We start from the raw sequence: 21,256 nt of genomic DNA on the forward strand, positions 1-21,256 counted from the left end.
CTTGGCAGGCATGTGCCGGGAGCCTGGGACCCCACCTGCATCGCCCGTGCCCTCCCCACACTGATCCTCAGAGGAGGTACTTGACAGGTGGGGAAACTGAGGCCCGGAAACGGGCAGCCGTGTGCCCAGAGGGGCCCCACCCCCAGGAAGAGGCTGAGCTGGGACTCTGTCTGCCCACTGCAGGGACGAGGAGAAGCAGGCTGGTGGTGGGGGCCCTTGGAAGCCGGGCTTCCCGCGGCAGGGGGATTCTGTGGGCGGTGCGGGAGAGCGTCGTAAATATGCATGACATGCAAATGCAACTCTGGAAAACAATGCGGGGGCCCACACGCGCAAGCCTTGCGCGGTCTGGGAAACGTAGTGGTGTAGACACACTGGGGTTTCCATGACAATTGCTCCCCAGGTCCCTCATCCCCGGGGGTCCTGAGTCTGAGGTGGGGGGGGGTGCTGCCAGGACACCTCCACTTAACATTACCCTGTTCCTGCAGGCACCGGGGCCGCCCCCCTGCCGGTGGCACCTCGTGGTCCCCGTGTGAGCAGTGCTGGAGGTCCCTGCCGCACGCTGCTTCCTGCTGCGCCTCCAACCCAGTGCCTGGAGGGATGTGTGTGGCCGCCCATGGTCCTATGCCTGCTTCCCCCGTGACGCCTCCTGGTCCCCTACGGGCCCCCACTTTTGGTCGACACTCAGCTCACTGGTTGGTAAGTCGTGGCGTTCACAGGCCTGGGTTCTGGGGTCGGGGCTGCTGGCCCACCCGCCCACGGCGCTTGGCAGCGCTGGGAAGTGCCCTGCTTTCCACCTGGTGGTGCCCACATGCTGGTGAAATGACCCTGGGACAGCTCTGGGGTGTCTGGGCTCCTTGTGTGTTTCACTGCTCGTCACAGCCAGGTGTCCAGGACCCTGGAGGAGGGCCAGGGGGAGCGGACCCCTGGCCTGCAGAGAGAACAGTCTCAGAGGGAAACAAACCCACTTGCTGAGGTCTGGGGTGAGCCTGGCTCTGCCCGCCCAGACCTGCTTCCCTGGGGCTAGAGCTACTGGGTACTGACTCAGACAGGGCCAGGGAGCAGAGAGCCACGAGGAAGCCAGCCATGCCGGGGGTACGCCCCAGAGTTTCTGCAACTTGGGGAGCCCCTTGGATCCTGCCCCTCCAGCCTGTTCCACCCGTCCCCCCTCCATTCCCCACCGTGCAGAACCCCAACATTGGGTAGATGAGGTGTGGGCCTCTTCTGCCATCTGTGCAGGAGGACACAGGTCTCGCACACACACACACACACACACACATGCACGCACACACACACTCATGCACACATGCACGCACGCATCTCCCAAGCCCAGAGGCATCCCGCCACCAGCTCCCCACGTGCTGCCAGAAACAGCCCCCGAGGGCCCGCCAGGTTCCTGTCCTCACCCCCTTACAACCTCTGGACTAGCCTGCAGAGGAAACTAGCCCAGCTCACAGGTAAGGAAACTGAGGCTCTGATGACGCTAAGGGGCTTACTGAGGGTCGCCTGGCCACCGTGCAGACCTGCACGGGGCCACGGGTTCTGGTTCGCCTGCCCGCCTGCTCTTGGCATCCCGAGTGTGAGGACCAGCTGCTCCATTCCCCAGATGCCCGCAGCTGGCATTGTGCCGAGCACAGATCAGGCCGCCGTGGATAGTTGTGGAAGGAGGGAGCGGAGTGAGGCGGCCCCTCACACGCCTCCCCCCGGCCCCACAGGAACACGCGCGGGCCAGCGGCCACTCCCCGCAGATTCCTGGGCCGAGGGCAGCTCTGGCTGCAGCTGCCTGGTCTTCTGTTCCTTCTTCGCCAGCAGCTGCCCAGCTGCCCTGGGAGGGAGGTTGTGTGCAAGGAGAAGCCTGGTAAATATGTATCATATGCTAATGCCGGGGGATGATAAAAACCCGTGAAGTTCACTGTAGATAATGTCTGGAGAAGGGCTTTTCTGAGAGCAAGGCGCTGCACAGCCGTGTCATGCCAGCCTTATTATTAATAACCGTGAAAGGGGCCCGATCATTTACTCTCACCCTCCGTCCTGGCTCCCACCATCTGGGCCCGCCTCTCCGCTGACAGTTGTTGCTCATGGCTGAGAAGGACTCAGGAGAGCGGTGTCTGACAGTCCCTCGTGTGCACGGGCTCCTGTACCCCAGCCCCCCCGGGACCAAATGGACATCAGGCATGACCTGGAGAGCAGAAAAGAGTGTTGCTTGAGCAGTTGCTACATGCCCGGCACTGCACCAAGGGTCTTCTTTATATGTGGGGGCTCTTTTTATTGGGGAGGGTGACCCTGTGGGATGTCCATGGGGAGACTGAGGCACGGACTCGGGGCGGGGGGGTGGGGCAAGGACTCATTTGTCAACATTTGCATCTTTTTGGAAATTGATTTGCCCTGCAGTGCCCGCCCCTGCGGCCCCCAGACCAGGCCTGGCGGGAGGGACCGTAGCAGCACCACAGACAGTGTGGCTCCGTGATGGAGAACGGGATTCCTCGACGAGCTGGGACAGCAGCCGTCAGCACTGCGCAGTAGCGGGGGCCCCGGGCGTCGGCGCGGGAGGTGTGACTGCTGCTATTTTGCTGACAAGCTGGTTATTTAAAGAAATCGGCGCGTGTCGAAGTGGGGGCGTCAGGCCGGGGCGGGGTAGGGGGGAGCCCGGCCAGGTGGGGACAGAAAGGACATATGGGCTTTGAGCTTTGTTTGCTTGTTTGGGGTCAGACCTGGTCATGCTCAGGGGCTACATCTGGTCTGTGCTTGAGGGTCACCCGCGGTGCTCGGGGGACCGTGGTGTGAGGCAGGGGGACCAAACCCGGGGCTTTGACCTTCAAAGCTAGTGCTCAGCCCTTTGGGCCACTCTTTGGCCCACACAGCGATTGCCCCAGCCCCCGTGTATTAGAGGTAACCAAAGGCACAGCTCTGTAAGCCTCTGGGAAGGGTCACCCATGTGGACAAAATGGGCTGAGCATTGGGGGAGGGGCAGAAAGGTTTCTGAGCAGTGGCCATATCCTCTTCCTGGTCTACGGTCAGTGCTAAACCGTGAAACGGTACAACAGGATGATCTCTGTCATCACCGGCACTTTTCATGGTGTGTTGTATTTCACTGTGTCACTGTATGACTGTCATCTCGTTGATCATCGATTTGCTTGAGCAGGCGCCAGTAACATCTCCACTCGTCCTAGCCCTGAGATTTTAGCAACCTCTCTTTACTCGTTCTTCCCAGTGTTGCCGCATTGGAGGCTCTTTCAGGGTCAGGAGAATGAGACCCATCATTGTTACTGTATGTGGTGTATCAAATATGCCACAGAGAGCTTGCCAGGCTCTGCTGTGCGGACAGGATGCTCTTGGTACTTCGCCAGGTTCTCTGAGAGGAAGAATAGGCTATAAGAGATGTGCTTCCAGGAGCTTTGTTTTATAGTCTCTGGATCTTGGCTGTTGATGGGATTATACAGCGCCAGGGGCAGTTTGTGTGTGTGGCTACCAAACTACTGGAAAATGGGGGGTCTGGGTGGAGGAAGCCCAGTCCCGATCCAAGCAGGCTTGGAGATCTCAGCCCCGGGTACCGCACACCTGGGTTCTTCTGCTGGTTCCTTCATGTGTAAGGCTCATCCGAACGTGTGGAGAGGGCCCTTGAGCATGCCTGTGGCTGGGTTCTGGAGGTCTTCAGCTGCCGGGGCTCTGTATTTCACAGTTGAAGAAAAAAAAAAAAGAAACCCAGGGGCTGGAGTGATAGCACAGCAGGTAGGGCGTTTGCCTTGCACGTGGCTGACCTGGGTTCGATTCCCAGCATCCCGTATGGTCCCCTGAGCACCGCCAGGAATAATTCCTGAGTGCAGAGCCAGGAGTAACTCCTGTGCATAACCCGGTGTGACCCAAAAAGCAAAAAAAAAAAAAAAAGAAAGAAAAGAAAAAGCCAGAGAAATGGTACAGGGGGTAAGGCTCTTGCTTTGCATGCAGCAGTTGACCCATGTTCAATCCCGAGCATCCTATGTGGCCCCCTAAGCAATGCCAGGAGTAACTCCTGAACAGTGGCCCAAAAAACAAATTAATAAGCTAGAAAACAATTAGAACAGTAACTGTTTGTTTTGTTGATTTTTGGAAAGCTTTCCTTGCCTTATTGGATCCTTGTGGATGTGCTCATTGTGCCCATTTTGCAGAGGAGGAAAGTGAGGCAAAACTATTAGTCTGATGGTTGGAGTGCTCGGGTGGGGGAGGAGAAACCTGACAGGCTGGTCCTGGCTGGCATCACCACTTCAGATTCAAGGATAAAGGGTCAGGAGGGTCTCCCCAAAAGACGGGTTCCGTCATTTGTCCTAAGATATGTCAGTGCCTTGGGCACCGTGAAGGCTCAGAAGACAGTGGGGGAGCTTGTAACCCTGCGCCACAGCTGAAGTTGTCCGGGAGCTGCCCATGGCCGGGCCTGAGCCCGGCATGGAGTCACTTATCAAGGAAGAAAGCATAGAAATGGACACCCTGGGCCGCCCGCGCTGCAGATGGAGGCTCCCAGTCATCCCGACAGCACACAACACCTCCCAAGCATCATCCCAGGTGGTCCTGGATGCCCCCAGCCCCGCTGGCCCCGAGTAGCACCCCTTAGCTGGCCCCAAGCACTGAATGATCTCGGCCAGGTATCGTCAGAAGTGACCTCTATTTCTTCTGGTCACCGCTTAGGAGGTCCCGGGGGTGGGGGCCAGGGGGGGAACGAAACGAGATTTCTGAGGGACAGACCAGGGGAGGAGCTCAGGTACACTGAGGGGTCATTCCAGGTCAGAGGCCGCCCAGCTGAGACAGGGGCAGCCCAAACCCTCTGAGCTACCTGGCCGTGGGGTGGAACTGCCCTGTCCGGGGACCTGCTTGGCGCAAGCTCCTATTTTGCAGGCGAGGGAAGATGGTCGGGAAGTGGTCGGGGCCGTGCCAGCCCCGTGGGCAGTGGGCGTGCTCTGCTGGTCCTGCGTGGGCAGCATCAGTGCTGGGTGTGGAGCCCGGGCACTCGGGCGCCGTCCAGGAGAGCTCCATGCAGCCCCCCTGGGGCTGGGGTCTCGGGCTGGAGGGGGACCCCCCCCCCGACAGAGGGTGTCTGAGACAGGGTTCCAGCCATGCTCCCGTCCCCTGCCCGCTGACCGTGTGCCAGGCTCTCCTGGGCCACGGCCCTCTCGCCGAGCGCACAGCCCTGGGAGGGACAGCGTTACATAATCCCCCAACCAGTCAGCACTGCAGACACGGACACCTCAGCATGGGGAGGGAGCGAGCCGAGAAACAGCAGCCGGGCGGGCGGAGGACTGCGCCTCACGGGGGCGGAGATCGGGCGGGCCTGGAGGATGACCCCTTCCAGCTCCTCTGGCAAGGGTGTCCTTTCGAGTGGCAGACCAGGGCTTCTGGAACTTTCCCCTCCCGGGCTTCCTTCAGCCAAGACACGCAACCCGGGAGTGTGCTGCGGGGAATGGCTCAGCTCCACAGTGTGCTTGTGAATCTGTTGCTGGCCTGTGTGTGTTCAGGAATCTTTGACTGTTGCCACTTCTCCCTCTCCTACCCCGTGTTCAGTGGCGTGACCGACACACAACTTAGGAAGCTAGGGTGGAGGGACATGACCCCTTTGTGCATCACCAGGGACCACCTATAGCATCATCCTGCTGCAGCTCTTAGAAATAGGTTCAGGGACCCGAAGGTCCTGCCCCAGGAAGAACTCTGCAGTGCAGCTAGGGCTGAGGGGAAAGAGTACACAGAGAAGTTTCCGAAGGACCAGGGCGATAATGGAGCAGGGAGGTCATTTGCCTCACATGCAGCCAACCAGGTTTATTCCCCAGCATCCCATACGGTTCCCCGAGCACCGCCAGGAGTGATTCCTGCGTGTCGAGCCAGGAGTAACCCTGGGTATCGCCAGGTGTCGCCCCGAAACAAAATAAAAGGGACAGAGATGTTTGGGGAGCCGGATACCAGGTGGGTCATGGCTGTGTTTCTGAGCTGCTCTAGTACAGTGTGTGGGCCCAGAGACCTTTGTTGCCCCCTTTAAACTTTTCCGGGTTTGGAGACCTTCCTGAGTGTTAGAACTTGAGGAGCAGGGACTAGAGAAAGTGCAGCTGGTAGGGTACTTGCCTTGCATGAGGTGGACCCAGGTTTGATCCCGGCATTCCATACGCTCCCCCAAGCCTATCAGGAGTGATCCCAGGAGTAAATCCTGAGCATGGCGGGGTGTGGCCACAAAATTTTAAAAAATTATCAAAACATAAGCACATTTGCTTAAAAAAATAAACAAACAGGCTGGAGAGATAGCACAGCAGCGAGGGCACTTGCCTTGCACATGGCCGATCCAGATTCTATCCCAGGCGTCCCATATGGTCTCCCAAACACAGACACAAGTGATTCCTGAGTGCAGAGCCAGGAGTAAGCCCTGAGCATCGATGGGTGTGGCAAAAAAACAAAACAAAACAAATAAACACCTTGGGGAGCAGGGGAAGGAACAGGGATTTTAGGGTTTCTGTGGTCACCTGGGGCAGTTCCCCTCCCTTGCCACCAGCCCCCGTAAAGTAGGAGAAGATATAACCTGGGAATCAGCAGGCCTGGGCCACCCTTCAGGGCTGTGTGACTGTGGGCAAATCATTTGGCCTCTGAAATGGAATTTACTCCTGTGAAACAAATGTGAGTGTAGCATCCGCCGTGGAGGTGGCCAGCGGGCTAGAGGACATGCCTGGCACGTGGGCAGCCCAGGGGTGCTCCCCGCACTGAGTGTGGTCCCCAAGCACAGTGCCAGGAGAGGCTCCCACACGTTGCTCCTGAAAAATTACAGCATCTGAGAGTGGTTGTGGGGCTTGGATGAATGAACGCACGGAAGTCTGGAACCAGCCCAAAGCTGCAGTCGTTGAGGAAGGAGGCTTAGGGGCTGGACACCTTAGCTGGGCACACACAACTGACTGGACCCCAGGCCAGCACCTGCACCCCCGGTCCTGGTTCCTGGCGGCCGGCCACCAACACACTTCCTCTGCTAGTGAGAACTCTCCCCGGAGACAGCAATAGGGTGCCCTGTCCTCAGATTTGCTTTTTTCTTTGATGGCCACTAAACCCGTCCAGGAGGATGGATCCCACGTCACAGGCACTGACGGACCCTTCAGTCTCAGGCAGAGAAACTCGGGCTCATGAGGTCAGGCTCTCGCAATCGCGTAATCTTAATCATAAATCATCTGACAAGAGCAAACATCCGCACTCGACAAGTCAGTTCACTGCCCCTTTCTTGATGACGGTGATGAATTAGGAATGGCCCAATTATCTACCAGCGAGGGATGGTTAGTTAAATTACGGTCCAGCCAGACAGTGGCGGGAGCGACCGTACCGTAGCTCTAGACTTGTTGACATGGAAACATGTCTGCAGAGCAAGCGCCTTGTTGGGAGAAAAGTAAGGTCGTAACACAGTGAATATCAGAGGGTTCGTAGGAAAAAGTGTGTGTGGGAGTGTGTAAGAGTGTGTGGGAGTGAGTGTGTGGGAGTGGGAGTGTGTATGAGTGAGTATGTGGGAGTGTATGAGTTTGTGTGTATGAGTGTGAGTGTGTGAGTGTGTGCGCATGCAGACTTTTGGCCACAGAGATACCCCAAAGAATAAGCAGGAAACAGTTCATGGGTCTGGGATGTGGTTCTCATGCAATCACTCATCTCTTATGCACGAGTTCTGAGTTCGATTCCTGACACTACAAGAAAAAAATTAATTGTTCACAGCACATTCTTTTGTCTGGTAAACTTATAAAAATCGAACTTTTTGAATGGAAAATCTGCTTCTATCATCCAGGTACATTTCAGGTGCAAGTGACAGAAAAATAAGCCCAAACTGGTGTAAACAGAAGCGGAATGATTTGACTTCTGATAACTAGCAAGTCAGGAATCACTTCCCAGCTCTGCTTCCTCCAGGCTGTGCCATTTTCTCTAAATGTGTGTGTGTGTGTGTGTGTGTGTGTGTGTGTGTAGGTGGTGGTGCTGCTCCGAGCTCTGTGCTGGGTAGGGATGGGGGATCATGTGGTATCAGGGGGTCAGCCAATGCGAGACAAGCGCCTTACCCCCCGTACAATCCCATGTTCCTTATGAGAGAAAGCGAAAATACACTCTTCCTTTGTGGTGCGAGGAATCAAACCCAGGGCCTCACATATGCAAGGCCAGTGCTCAGCCGCTGATCTGCATCCCCGGCCTTGTATTCCTGTCCTCTGGGGACGCTCGAACAGGACTTAGGACGTCGGCATAGAGGAACAGCCCAGGCTTCCTCCGGAATGGCGAGAGACAAGTCCCTGAACTGCATTGAGACATTGGTTGGTCAGCTGCGGGGTGTGGGGGGCGGGGGGCGGAGCCAGCTGGCCCACACCGTCCCTCAGCTCGGCTGGCAGCGACCCCTGCACACTGAGCCGGACGTGATCCAGAAGCTGAAACAGAGGAATACTGAATACAGAGATGGTGTCTCCCCACCCCTCACGGACAGAGAGTGCCGTCCACGCAGGAGGCAGCGCCAGAACTCAAGGGGTGGAGAGTGGGGCTCCCCCTACCCCTGAATTATCGGCTCCAGCCTAAAGTCAGCCAGTCCCCCTCCTCTACTTACCAGATTGCCCAAGACACATGACTTTCATACTCAGAAAAGGCAACCTGGGCAGCCCCCAGAGGTGGGGACGCAGTGGGCCTGGGGCGGAAACTGACTCCGAGGTTTGGGTTCTGACCCTTCGCCAGGCGGTGCTCAGAGGCGCTCGTGACCTGGGCAGCAGCCACGAGCCCCAGGCCTGTCGGTCAGCCCGTGTGATCTCAAGGTGAGCCACCTGCCCTCTGCCTCCCACGAGCTGTTTATTAGGAAACAGGCTTCATGGGGCCGGGGTTAAGACGTGGCCTGGCATGCGGCTGACCCTGTTTGGGTCCTTGGCGCTGGGTGGTCTCCTAAGCCCCTCTGGGACTTGGCTCAGCCCCAAGCATAGAGCGGGGAGCAGCTGCTGACCCCAGGACCATGTGTATGTGGTTTTCTGCTCAGCGTCCTTGGAGCACAGAGCCAGGAGTAAACCCCGAGCAGTGCTGGTGTGAGAGCAAAATGTCTGAGGCTCGGGGGGCTGGGTCACCCACGCAACACCATGGAGCAGGGTGGAGTTGGTGTGGGGCTCGGACCCGGGCTTCTCCCCTGCCCTGGCCCCCAGCCCCGCCTTCAGACAAGCCCTTGTCTCCCCGTCTCCTTGAACCCAGACGGCTTTTCTCCTACAAGCTCCCGCCACCCCACGTCACCCCCGGTGCCCTTCAGCGCTTGGAGGCCGCCAACAAAATCCTCATTCATCAGCTGTTTGTGACTGTTTATTTTGACAGCAGCGGTTTTGTTTCTGAGACATCGAAGCTGTGACATGTGTGAGCCATGTTTGAGAGGCCGTCTCTGCCACTTCCTGTGCCCCACGGTCCCCACTTAATCACCCGTTGTCGCACCCCGCAGACACTCAGCAGCGCCACCCTCTCCCCCCCTGTGCCCGGTGCTGTTGGGTCAGCCCAGGGCACAGCGTCCCCAGCCCGGGGCAGGCCAGGGGTGAAGCTGCTCCCTCGGGGGTCTCTGAACCCGGGCAGTGGCCTCTGTGACTCTGAGCATTGGAGGATGGAGAACGCGCAGCAGGACTGGGACCAGCCTCTGCCCACTTCCTGGTCAGCGCTGAAGCTGGATGGGGCGGCCCAGATCAGAGCTCGGAAGGCCTCGTTGCTCGCGTGGGGAGCTGGCCTCTGACCCCAAGATGGAAGGGAGCCCCGAGCAGGACGGGGCCTGGCCTTAGGAAGGTCTTGTTGGGTGGATAGGTTGGGGGTGAGCTTGACACCACACAGGGGTTTGCAGCAGGGGGCTGGCATGGAGGGGCACTTAGTAGGGAGTCTGTGGGCACTGGGGAGGGCAGAAGAGGATTGCCTGAGCCTTGGTGAATGGGGGTGAGCTCGAGAGCCCTAGGGGCTCGGATTCTGGTACTCCCTCCACACCCCGTGAAGGATGGGTTAGCGTCATTGAGAGGGTCCCCAGCGGGGCCAGCAGGGGCCTCTGCAGCCTGCAGGACATGGTCCAGTGGGCTCTCCAGGTTCCACCGACTGACTTCCCTGAAGCCTCACTGTGCACCTCTGTAGAATGGTGTCCCCCAACCCACTGTTTACTGGAGGCTCCAAGGAGGGTGCAGGGGGAGCAGGCTCTGTGCTCAGAGGAAGTGCTGGTGAAGGGGACTATGTAGTCACTGTGTTCGGGATACAGAGGTGGGCAGTGTCATCAAGAAAGGGGCCTTTCTGTATCTGGGCCACAGCTCCCGGGGACACTTGCAGGGACAAGCTCCCAACTGGAAAAGCCTCATGGGTACAGGCAGTTCTTTGCAGAACGGGAACTGGTGCTAATGAGCTCCCCGTCACGGGGAGTAATCAAGCAGAAGCTAGGCCACACCCAGCACAAGAGCCTGCCTTGGGTGTGGTTTACCACTCCATTTAGGAGCAGTAGTGGCCTTCCTTCTCTCTCGAAATTATTGGATTAGATCGATTTCTGGGTGTTTGGGCAGACCTCAGGGGGCCAGGGGGGCCACTCCTGGCTATGCTGAGTGAATCAGGCTGGACAGTTCCGTGTTCGAGGTCTGGCAAGGCAGTGCTGCTTAGACCCTGCTATGCCGGGGGCCGCCCCAGCTGTACCCAGTAGAGTACTCCAGAGACCTTCAGGCCTGTGCCCAGGAAGCAAGTGTGAGGCTAAGGGTGGGGCATATGGCATGAAGGTTGAACTTTGGGCCTTATGCATGCAAGACATGCACCCTGGCCCTTGGCACTCTTCTGGTTATTATTATTGTGTTGTTGTTGTTGTTTTGGTTTTAGGCCCACACCCAGCAGTGCTCAGGGCTTACTCCTGGCTCTGTACTCAGGAATCATTCCTGGCAGAAGTTCGGGGGCTCTATGGGATGTATGGGATGCCTGGGATCAAATCCGTGTCGTCCATGTGCAAGGCAAGTGCCCTACCTGCTGTGCTATTGCTCCGCCACCCTACCCCCCCCACCCAGTTATTACTTTTAACCCTTCCCTTCCCTTCCGTGGTGCTGCTTCGCTCACTGGGGATCCCGCACTTGGCTGCTGGACCCGCGCGGCCCGCCCCCTTCCATCCTGGTGTACACACACGCTTGGTGGTGGTGTAGCGAGTCACGTGCTTTGTCACGGCTCCAGGAATCCCAAGCAGCAGAGCCGCAGGGCCTGTGTCCAGCAGGGGGATGATGCTGGGATCCAACTCCGGGCCTCGGAGCCTGCACGGCAGGTGCTCCAGCTTGGAGCCACCCCCAGGCCCCTGGAAGGCGCCTTTGTCACGCTGAGCCTTTGATTTCGTGCTCGTATGGGGGAAGCGGCAGCTCAATCTCCGAGTTGTTTGCAGAGTGGGATCACCCAGATACAGTGCCCACCAGGTTCTGGTGCCCGGCCGCGCTCAGAGACAGCCACGTTGCCATCTGTCGTGCCAAGCTCTTGTTCACATCTGCCGCTGGGCCCAGGCTGTGTCTCTGTCCACCCAGGAGCCCCCCACCTGGCAGCCCGAAGGGCCCCCTGTGCCCTCCCCTCTGCCACCGTCTCTGTCTCTAGCGCCCCGCCCCCACCTCAAGTAGGGATTCCAGACCCTCCTGGGCCCCTTTGAGCTCCCTCGTGAGCACGAGTTGGCAGGTTGGGGCGGCGGGCGCCATCCGCCTCCCATATGCTTCCTGCTATTTAGAGGAAAACTCTCCCCGCGTTCCTCCAAGCACACGGGCTGACATTTCCAGACAGACGCTGGAATCAGCTCTTTGGGGGATTGGCAGATAAATTTGGCCCCGGCTGTTGGGAAAATCTTTAGCCTTCGCGGGGCCGTGGAGCCCAGGCTCCCTGACTTCCGTCCACCTCAGGCCTGGTGCTTGGGCGGGGGCTGGTGCCAGGGCTACACCCTCTGAGGCTAAGTCTCACTGGCCCAGCCCCCCGCCCCCGTGTGGCTCCCGGCCTTTCTCTGAAAGGCAGCCCGGGTCTGTGACAGGAAGCTCTGGTCTCCCTACCAGCCAGGCATCTGGGGCTGTGCCTGGCCGTGGAGACTGAGGCTCAGCTGGCCTCCAGCCCTCCACGGTGCCCGTGACCTTGGGCGGGTGGCCCCGCCTCGCTGAGTCTCTTCCTGCCTCTGTGAAGTGGTGCTAGAAGCGCTGGCTTAGGTGCCCGGTTCCCGCTCTGCTCAGCGGGCATTCGCCACTGTCGTCACCGTCGTTGTCGTCACCGTCGTTGCGGGTCTCACTCGCGTTGCCTGGCACCTCCCAGAACTCAGTGGAGGTGGCTGTTTTCCCCTCCTGTTTTGTTTTGCTTCTGTTGGAGGGAGGGAGGGCTCACCTGACAGTCGGAGGGGTTACTCCTGGCTCTGTGCTCAGGAGTGACCCCTAGCGGTGCTTAGGGAACGGACCCTAGCGTGGTACTGGGGATTTAAACCAGAAGTTGTGGCCCAGGGAGGCACATGCAAAGCAGGTGCCTTTACGGCCTGTACTATCTCCCCGACTCCTGTTTCCCTCTTCTTATGGCTCCATAGGAAAAGTGGGGGCGGGGGGGTTGAATTTGCTCAAGTAGAGATCATCTGAAGCAGAAACGCAGGAGAAGGAACAGAGGCTGTGGGGCCGCAGCGATAGCACAGCGGGTAGGGCGTTTGCCTTGCACGCGGCCGACCCGGGTTCGATCCCCGGCATCCCATATGGTCCCCTGAGCACCGCCAGGAGTAATTCCTGAGTGCAAAGCCAGGAATAACCCCTGATCATCGTTGGGTGTGTCCCAAAAAAAGCAAAAAAAAAAAAAAAAAGAACAGAGGCAGTGGGGCCAGAGCTGGTACACAGGTGGACATTGCCTTGCGTGCGGTCAGCACCACTATGATCCCCGGAGGCCTGACAGGATTGACCCTGAGTCAGGAGGAAGTTCTGAGAATCGCTAGGAATGACACAAACCCGCACGCCCCCAAACAGAGAAAGGCAGTTGCCCCATTCAGTGTAGACTGGGGGTTGGCCCATCCCCACAGAATAGATGTGCACGTGTGCAGGTGTGTGCATACAGATATGCACACGTGTGCACACGTATGTGCTGCACCCACCCACACGTTCTCTCTCCCATTCTCATTTGCCCCACCGGCTGCAACCTGTCCATCTGCTTGGGTCCCGTGGGTGCTGAGAGGAGTGCCCCTCCTCACCCCGAGGGCATGTGGGTACCTGGCAACGTGGCTGCAAGGGGCAAAAGGAGCGGGAGGCCAGACTGGGGGCAGCATTGGGGGCAGCTCGGCCACGGGGCCCTAGGGGAACCTCTCGGAACCGCAAGTCCTTCTCTCTGGCTGGAATAGAAGGGGCGGCCGGAAGGTGTGGGACGCGTGTGAGCTCCATGCAGCGCCTCCCGGCGGAGCTGAGTAACCCGGCCTCTCGCCAGACCCTGGGTAAGCTGGAGGCGAGCAGGGCCACTCCCTGCCCTCAAGACACACAAACATCCTCGCAGGGAGAGAGCAGGATCTGTCTCAGCTGTGCCCGAGTGGAACGGCAGCTGCTTGCGCGTGGCACGGGGAGCGGGTCGTGGGTACCCAGGGAAGGCAGGCTGATCGGAAAAGGCCCCCTCCATGGCCACGGCTATGGCACATAATGCCTGGCACAGCGATAGGGTCAGAGGCCAGGGCCAGGGCCGGGGTCGGGAGGGCTGGGTTCCCGCTGGGCTCGGGTGCTGAGCAGAGTCCTCGGCCTGAGCCGACTCTGAAGGACCTGGGTGTAGCAGAGGGTGTGGCAGGAACAGAGGAGACCTGTGGGGGGGGGGGCTGTGCGTGTTGCAGGGTGGGCTGGAAGCCTGAGAGGGGAGCCCCAGCTGGTGTGGGAAGGGGCTGCACAGAGGCAGAAGCATTCGGTTCAGAGGCCAGTTCCCAGTCTCTGCACCTGCTGTGCGATGTTGGCAAAATTGCTGAACCTTTTGAGCCTTGCCCGTTAGAATCAGAGTCATCCCTTTGGGATCACATCTACCCGGCCGCCTAGAGCAAAAGAAAACCAGAAACAATAGCGGGGTAAGCTGCTCGGTCATGTTCCTTGCTTAGCAAGCCTCCTGGAGTCAGGCCAGGCCAGTGCAGCAACTTGGGGGCGTGATCCCGGGCCTGGCCCCTGCCAAGTTGAACATGTATCTTTTGTCCTCATGACTCCAGAGTAGCTGCCCCACCTCCAGACATTGCATCTGAAGTCCAGGACTAAGGCAGTGAAACTCCACGTGCTTTCTGAATGTGCCCTATTTAAGCAGTCCGTTCCTTAGAGGCCCGCCTTAGTGGGCCTTCCCCACCTCTCATTTGCCAGGTGTGACCATCATAAGGGGTGAATTTCTTACTGGACCCTTCCGTTGATAAACCCAAAGGGGAGAATGGCTCATAGGATCCACTTTTAAGCGCCCAGGTGTGGCTGCAGAAGTAGCTCGAATGGCAAAGCACATACCTGGCATGGGTGAGAGCCGAGGTTTGGTCTCCCAACATCACCTGGTCCCCAGAGTTGGGTATAGCCCTCGTATCCCCCTGCACGCTGTGGGTCTGATGCACACCCCCAGCCCCCCTCACCCGCAACCAGCCAGAGCATAAATAAAGCAAAGACCCCACTTCCCCGGGGCTGCTGGAAAGAGTCTCTGCGATAACGTGCAGAACACACTTTGCACTGGGACAAGACTTTGTTTTACTGCGCTATCTGTGTTCACCCAATACAGTGTGCCAAATACAGTAACAATAGCGGGTCTTATTCCCCTGACCCTGAAAGAGCCTCCAATACGGCACCGTTTGGAAAGACGAGTAAGGAGAGGCTGCTGAAAACCTCAGGGCTGGGACGAATGGAGACGTTACTGGCGCCCGCTCAAGCAAATCGATGAACAACGGGATGACAGTGATACAGTGATATAGTGATCTGTGTTCACCACCTGTACGTCCATTTATAAGACCATACTGTAGCCTGGGTGCTGGATTCAGTCCTTATGGAGACATAACGGGTGTTGGGGGGCGGGGGAGGGCAAGCCCGGCCCTCGGGGTCTGACCATGAGCAGGAACAGAGAGCAGGAAGCCAGCAGCAACTCAGGTATGCCACCGTCAGGAAGGAGAGGAGCGTCCACTCGTTGGTGTGTGTCCTGCCGCTCTGCCCCCCCTGCCCCCCGCGCACACACACACACACACACACACACACATACACACACGGGCAGTGCTGGCCACGACCAGCAGCTCTTCGGAATTCCTTCCAGGGACTCCTGTGAGTAAGGGTCTTCCGGTGGGATCTTTGGGGTTTCCTGGAAGTGGGGGAGCAAAGCCACTACAATCTGGGCCAGCGCGGTGGCCAAGAAGAAGCGACACCTGTCCCCGGGCCCCAGGGGACCTCTAGGGCAGTGGCTCTGGGCGAGGAGTCCAGAGTCCTGAGACCACATCTGTAACCTGCTCTGTGTCTGTTGATGGGGTGAACCCCTGTCCCCCCTGAGCTCAGGCCCCACCCGTGTGCCGGCTGTGACGGGGTCAGCGTGTGGTACCAGTGGTGCCCGGGGGATGGTCGGGGAACAGTGCTCTATGTGCGGGGGGGGGGGGGCGGGGCCCACTTGGAGTGGAGGGGCCTGTGACAGCGGTGGGGTGCAGCATCAGACACCCCTGGGAATCCGTCGGAGGGAGAGCGCAAAGAATTTGCATTCGGCCTCATCCTCACCCACCTCTGCGGCCTGCGGCTTGTCAGCCACCAGCCAGCCAGGCTCTGAGCATCCGGCGTGGCCGAGGGCAGCCAATGAGCTGGACAGGGCCCCAGTGAGAGGTGAGGCTGGTTGTGATGTCTCCCGGAGGTGGCGTTGTCACCAGGGATCAGAGGGCAAAGAGCTCACTTGGTTGTCCCTGGCTGGGCTCCGGTCCTGGGGCCGGCTTCTCCCTCCCCCTGACCCCCACTTCACGTAAGCACCGAGGTTTCCAGAGTTGTTCCCAATGGTTCATTACAGGCACTCAGTATTTCAACACCGAACTTACCACCGCAGTCATCCTCCCCACACTACTATCCGCCTCTTCCCAGCCACCCTCAAGCCAGCCCCCGAGCAGGCCGACAGCCATTTATTTTGTATCGTTTGCTATCATTAAATGACTAACGGAATCATCAAAAAAATACTTCCTGTGGGGCTGGAGCGATAGCACAGCAGGTAGAGCGTTTGCCTTACACGCAGCCGACCCGGGTTCTATTCCCAGCATCCCAAGTGGTCCCCTGAGCATCGCCAGGAGTAATTCCTGAGTGCAGAGCCAGGAGTAACCCCTGTGCATCACCAGATGTGACCCAAAAAGCAAAAAAAAAAAAAAAAAAACTTCCTGAAAGAAAATTCGTGGAAATTATTGTATTTCGCCACGGAAACACTAAATCCTTGTCTGGGGGTTTACTAAGTGACTGTTGCTAGTTGAGCCTTCTGTGTTAATCGTTTTGTGATTTGAACTTAGTTGGCTTCTATGTTACATTCGCAGTTAATCCCATGTGCTCCTACTGGGATGTTCGTATTGTGGAGTTTGGAGATATTTGCGTGGCTGCAAGTTTGTGCTCCAGAAAATCCAGAATATTTAACTGAGCCTTCTGGCCGAGGTGGGGCATGGTGGCAGCCATTGGGATGTGAGTACGGCTGCATCCGGGGCTTGGGGAGGGCAGGAGCTTGGCCCCTTCCTGAGATCCCCCAGAGGTCTCAGCGGGGACCAAGTATGTGAGAAATTTTTGCGGCTAGTTGATCTCTTTCTCGGGATTTATTTTTGAGTCTCTGGATCAGGGCCGGTAGTAGTGCTTGCCTGGTGACCAGAGTGGGGCGTGGTGTGGCTGCCGGCGCTTCCGGAAGGTTCAGGGAAGGTCTGGGCGGGTTTCCTGAGCTCACGGGCCCCTGGTCTCCTTCAAAAAGGGGAGGGTTCTCCATGCCTTGCTTCCCCCGCGCTCCCTCACCTAGCCCCGGCACCCCGTTGGCTGTCCACATGGGGGTGGGAGGGGTGGGCATGGCCTGAGCCCTGTCAGGTGCCAGGCCGGGTGTGGGCACATAAGCTCTGGAATTGTATCGGGCTTCTTGGAAGTCATTAGGTTTGAGCCAGGTGTGAAAAGAGGGTGAGATTGGGGCTGGAGCGATAGCACAGCGGATAGGGCATTTATCTTGCACGCGGCCGACCCAGGTTCAATTCCCAGCATCCCATATGGTTCCCTGAGCACTGCCAGGAGTAATTCCTGAGTGCAGAGCCAGGAGTAACCCCTCAGCATCGCCAGGTGTGACCCAAAAAGCAAAAGAAAAAAGAAAAGAAAAGAAAAGAGGGTGAGATTGTGTGGGAAGGACAAGAATTCCAGTTAGCTGAGCACCTGCTTGGTGCCAGGCCTGAGCTGGGCACCTAGCGAGTCGGACCCCTCTGAGAAGTCGTTGGTCGTTCTAAGACCCTATGAGGTTGCTTAGCAAGAGAGGGCCGGGTGGAAGGGCTGGGGGTCCCACCACTGGCCAGTGAGTGGCCATGGGGGTGGGGAGGGGCTGTCACCTGTAGGCACGAGCTGAGTCAGTGCAGACACAGAATGAAGGCAGGAGCTGGGCCCCTTCCATGCCATTCCTCTCCCGGGACCCTGGTCTTACCCTCTGCTCCTCCATCACTGCCAGCCCAGGTGCCCAGGAGAGGGAAGGTACGGGAGGAACCACCAGTCAATGTGGTGTCAGAGAGGCCTGGTGTTCAAGTCCTGGGTTGCCTGCCTGTGTGCTCTGTGGCTTTAGATAAGTCACTTACCCTCTCTGGGCCTGTGACCCCATGGCGTGCAACGTGGAAAGGTTTGTCCCACTGCCCTGCTGAGTGGTTCTGAGTATTAGAAGAGGCAGAACATGAGAAAGGGATGGGGCGGAGGGGGTTGGGGGCATCCATTATTTTTAGTAGAAATGAGACCCAGCGGAGGGAGCACCCCCGCCCCCACTGGGGCCTGAGCAGGTCTGCCATCCGGGCCGGGGCAGCCCCTGGCGGCCGGGGCAGCAGATGTTCCCTCAGTCAGGAGTCCCAGCCCCAGAGCCAAGTGTCCCTGTGGGGTCCGGTGGCCGGGCCAGCGCCCGCTGTGCCTGCACCAGCTGCCCTCACATCTCCAGCCTCACATGACCGTCCTGAGCCGCCGCCTCACCAGACAGTGGCCACAAGAGGCCCCAGGCATGGTCAGTGGCTGCCGTGGGCAGCGCTGGACCTGGCGGCAGCCTGCTCTGTAAGTCCCTGAAGCCTCCACATCCCAGCCCGGAGGCCGGGCTGTGCCCTGCCCCAGCCCCCATCAGGCAAAGGTGGGGAGGGAAAGGTGGCAGAAGGAGGGGAGAGGGGAGCAGGAACCTGGCACCCCGGCCCGCCGCTGTGCCCGCGTCAAGGCCAGCCACTCTGTGTGGCCCGCCCACACAGCCAGCAGCACCCAGGGCTCTGCCACGGGCACAGAGGGACCGGCTGGCACAGGGTACAAAGTGAAGGCAGCGTCTGGGCTGGGCTCAGGGGTCCGCGTGGGGCTGCACTTAGGCTTTTGGGGCTCTGACCCCCCCTGCCCCGGCCCCCGCAGCTGTGTGCAGAGAAGCAGGGGCCGGAAGGGAAGGGAGGCAGGGAGGGAGCGTCCCTCAGCCAGGGCACTCCCCTGACCCCCCAGATGGGAAGGGAATACTTGCTTTGTCTCTGGCGCTGGGGATGGCACCCAGGGTCTCACAGACGTGAGGCAGGCGTGCTCCCTGCCGCACCCCTCTCTCCCTGGCCCCGAACCTTTTCCTTATCTAAGTCAGACTGTGGAAGCGACTCCCTTTGCCTTCTGCCTTTTTTTTTTTCCTTTTTGGGTCACAGCTGGAGATATGCTCAGGGGTTACTCCTGGCTCTGCACTCAGGAATCACCCCTGGCGGTGCTCTGGGGACCATATGGGATGCCGGGGATCGAGCCCCTACTCGGCTTCCCGAGTCGGCCGAGTGCAAGGCAGAATGCCCTCCCTGCTGTCCTCGCTTCAGCCCTGCCTTCTGCCTTTTTGCACCCATCATGTTTTTTTTGTTTTGGGGGGTTTTTTTTGTGTGTTGTTTTTGGTTTTTGGGTCACACCCGGCGATGCACAGGGGTTACTCCTGGCTCATGCACTCAGGAATCACTCCTGGCGGTGCTCGGGGGACCATATGGGATGCTGGGAATCGAACCCGGGTCGGGCCGCGTGCAAGGCAAACGCCCTACCCACTGTGCTATTGTACAACTCCCCCATCATGGTTTTTTGACCATGGTTTTTGGCCCCTTCCTTGCTTCTGCAGAGCGGGCGTTTCCTCACAGGGGGACCCCATGTTTTGCCCCCGTCTTGCGGGGGGTAGGGGTACCTCCATGTTTCCCGCCTGGGGTGGTCAGGAGCTCCGTTGCAGACATGTGATGGCGTCTGTTTGGGAGCGTGGTGCTCCGTTTCGAACAGCGCTGGCCAAACGGCCCTCCGAGGTAGTTTTGACACTGTGCCCTCCTGCCAGCGACATACCCAAGTTCCCGTTTTCTCAGCACCTCACCGTCCATGGATTTATCACTCTTTAATTTTGCCAGTCTGCTGGGAGAAAACATCTCATTTTCATTAGCCTCGCCCTGCCATTAGAGAGGCGGGGCTTCATTATGTTTAATGGGCATGTGAATTTCCTCTTCTGCAAAATGCCTCTTCGTATACTTTGTCCCGTTTTTTATAGGTCACTTACAGCCTTATTAATTTGTTAAAGAGGTTGGTGTGTGTGCAGGAGTCCTTGTTACATGGATCACAAGTGTTTTCTCCAGAAGTGTCGCCTTGTCTTTTTTACTTTGAGTCCTTTTCATCCTGAGTTTAAACTCCGGGTCTAATAAGGCATCTCGTTTCTCTTACTTGCTTTACTTCCTCACGGCACTTGTTTCTGGAGGCAGCTCAGAAACAAGGTTACGAAGAGATGCTTCTTTTTTCTTTGAATACTTTTAAAGGTTTGTTTTCCTCCTACGTTTCCCATTTAGATCTTTAATCCACGCGGAACTTCAGCATTGCATGTGATCTGAAGCAGGGATATGGTTTTATGGGGAGGCAGGGGGTGGGGCTAGCCCGTGGCTCTGGCATCATTAACGGAATTCTTCATCCTTTTCTTGCCAACAGGAAATCCCATCTCTGTTTTATGTGTAAGTGCCCATATATTTATGAATCTGTTTCTGGGAGCTCTGCTCTGTCTCATTGATCTCTTTGATCTATCCCTTTGCCTATTCCAATTTGACATTAATTACTGCATTTCCCTGTTTGTTTGTCTTTCCAAGAGAGACACGTTGATTTTTGTATTAGGAGTGGGTTTTTTTTTTCTTTTTTCTTTTTTTTTTTTGTCTTTTTGGGTCACACCCGGTGATGCACAGGGGTTACTCCTGGCTCATGCACTCAGGAATTAACTCCTGGTGGTGCTCAGGGGACCATATGGGATGCTGGGAATCGAACCCGGATCGGCTGCGTGCAAGGCAAACGCCCTCCCCACTGTGCTATTGCTCCAGCCCCAGGAGTGGGTTTTTCCTGGGCTGGCCGGCTGGCCCTGCTTGTCTGAGGCCCTTTAATGTCCCAGATCTCGCCTTGGCACTTGGTAGAACTGCGACCCACTCTCCAGAAACTCAGTCATTGTTGCAATAAAAAAACGTCCAGAGATGCCCTCGGGGAGCATCCCTCCTGCCGAGAGCCCCCCCAAAATAGCCATTAGAGGGGCTGGACCGCTGATAGGACAAGCCCCTTGCTGCCTCTTCAGTATTATTGCCTTGCTCTCTTCCCACTCGGCTTGGCTGCCCACAAGTGGAATCTAAACCATGGTTTTCGGGCAACACCTGGAACTGGAATTTTCAGCCGGTGCTGCCCGGTCATTGGGCGGGTAGGAGGCTCTGACCCGAAATCACTGCCGGGACACGAGTGTGCAGAAACCAGGCTGCCCGAGACCCGTTAGTCTCTTTGGGGTATCGGGCATATGCCCCGTGGGACTGGGGAAGCAGCCTGGCCTGGCTCTGCTCTGATGCTGCCCGTGGGTCACCATCACCCCCGAACTGTCCCTGGCCTCCAGCTGCTGCGCCTGCCAGACTCGGGTGCCCTGCACCTTTCAGAGACCAGGTATGCCCCTGCTCTGTCACTGCTTCTGCCCCAGCACCCAGCTCGGTGGCCACTCTTCCTGCCGAGGTCCGGTGTTTGTCCTGGGGTCGAGGGACAGGCATGCCTGGGCTTGAGAGGGACACGCAGGGTGAGAATCCCTGCTCCCCCACCGAATAGCTGTGAGTGTCCATCACATAAAAATAATAGGTCCCCCACCGGGGATGGGCCGTGAGAGCTGCCCCTGGCTG

The 21,256-nt window shown here is 58.1% G+C and overlaps 1 protein-coding gene across 4 annotated transcripts in view; it reads left to right on the forward strand.

Moving 5' to 3' along the window:
• The window catches only part of DLGAP4 (DLG associated protein 4), a 180,962-nt gene that overhangs the window by 54,377 nt on the left and 105,329 nt on the right, over positions 1–21,256 (forward strand). For 3 of the 4 annotated variants that reach the window (XM_055138635.1, XM_055138634.1, XM_055138632.1), the window contains exon 2: positions 486–696. The exons of the other annotated variant lie outside the window; for it this stretch is intronic. The gene's annotated coding sequence lies outside the window, so the exon portion shown is untranslated. The remainder of the gene's footprint in view (positions 1–485; positions 697–21,256) is intronic. 4 annotated transcript variants of the gene reach the window in all.

The sequence above is a fragment of the Sorex araneus genome, chromosome 5 (genome assembly GCF_027595985.1).
Source record: "Sorex araneus isolate mSorAra2 chromosome 5, mSorAra2.pri, whole genome shotgun sequence".
NCBI lineage: Eukaryota > Metazoa > Chordata > Mammalia > Eulipotyphla > Soricidae > Sorex > Sorex araneus.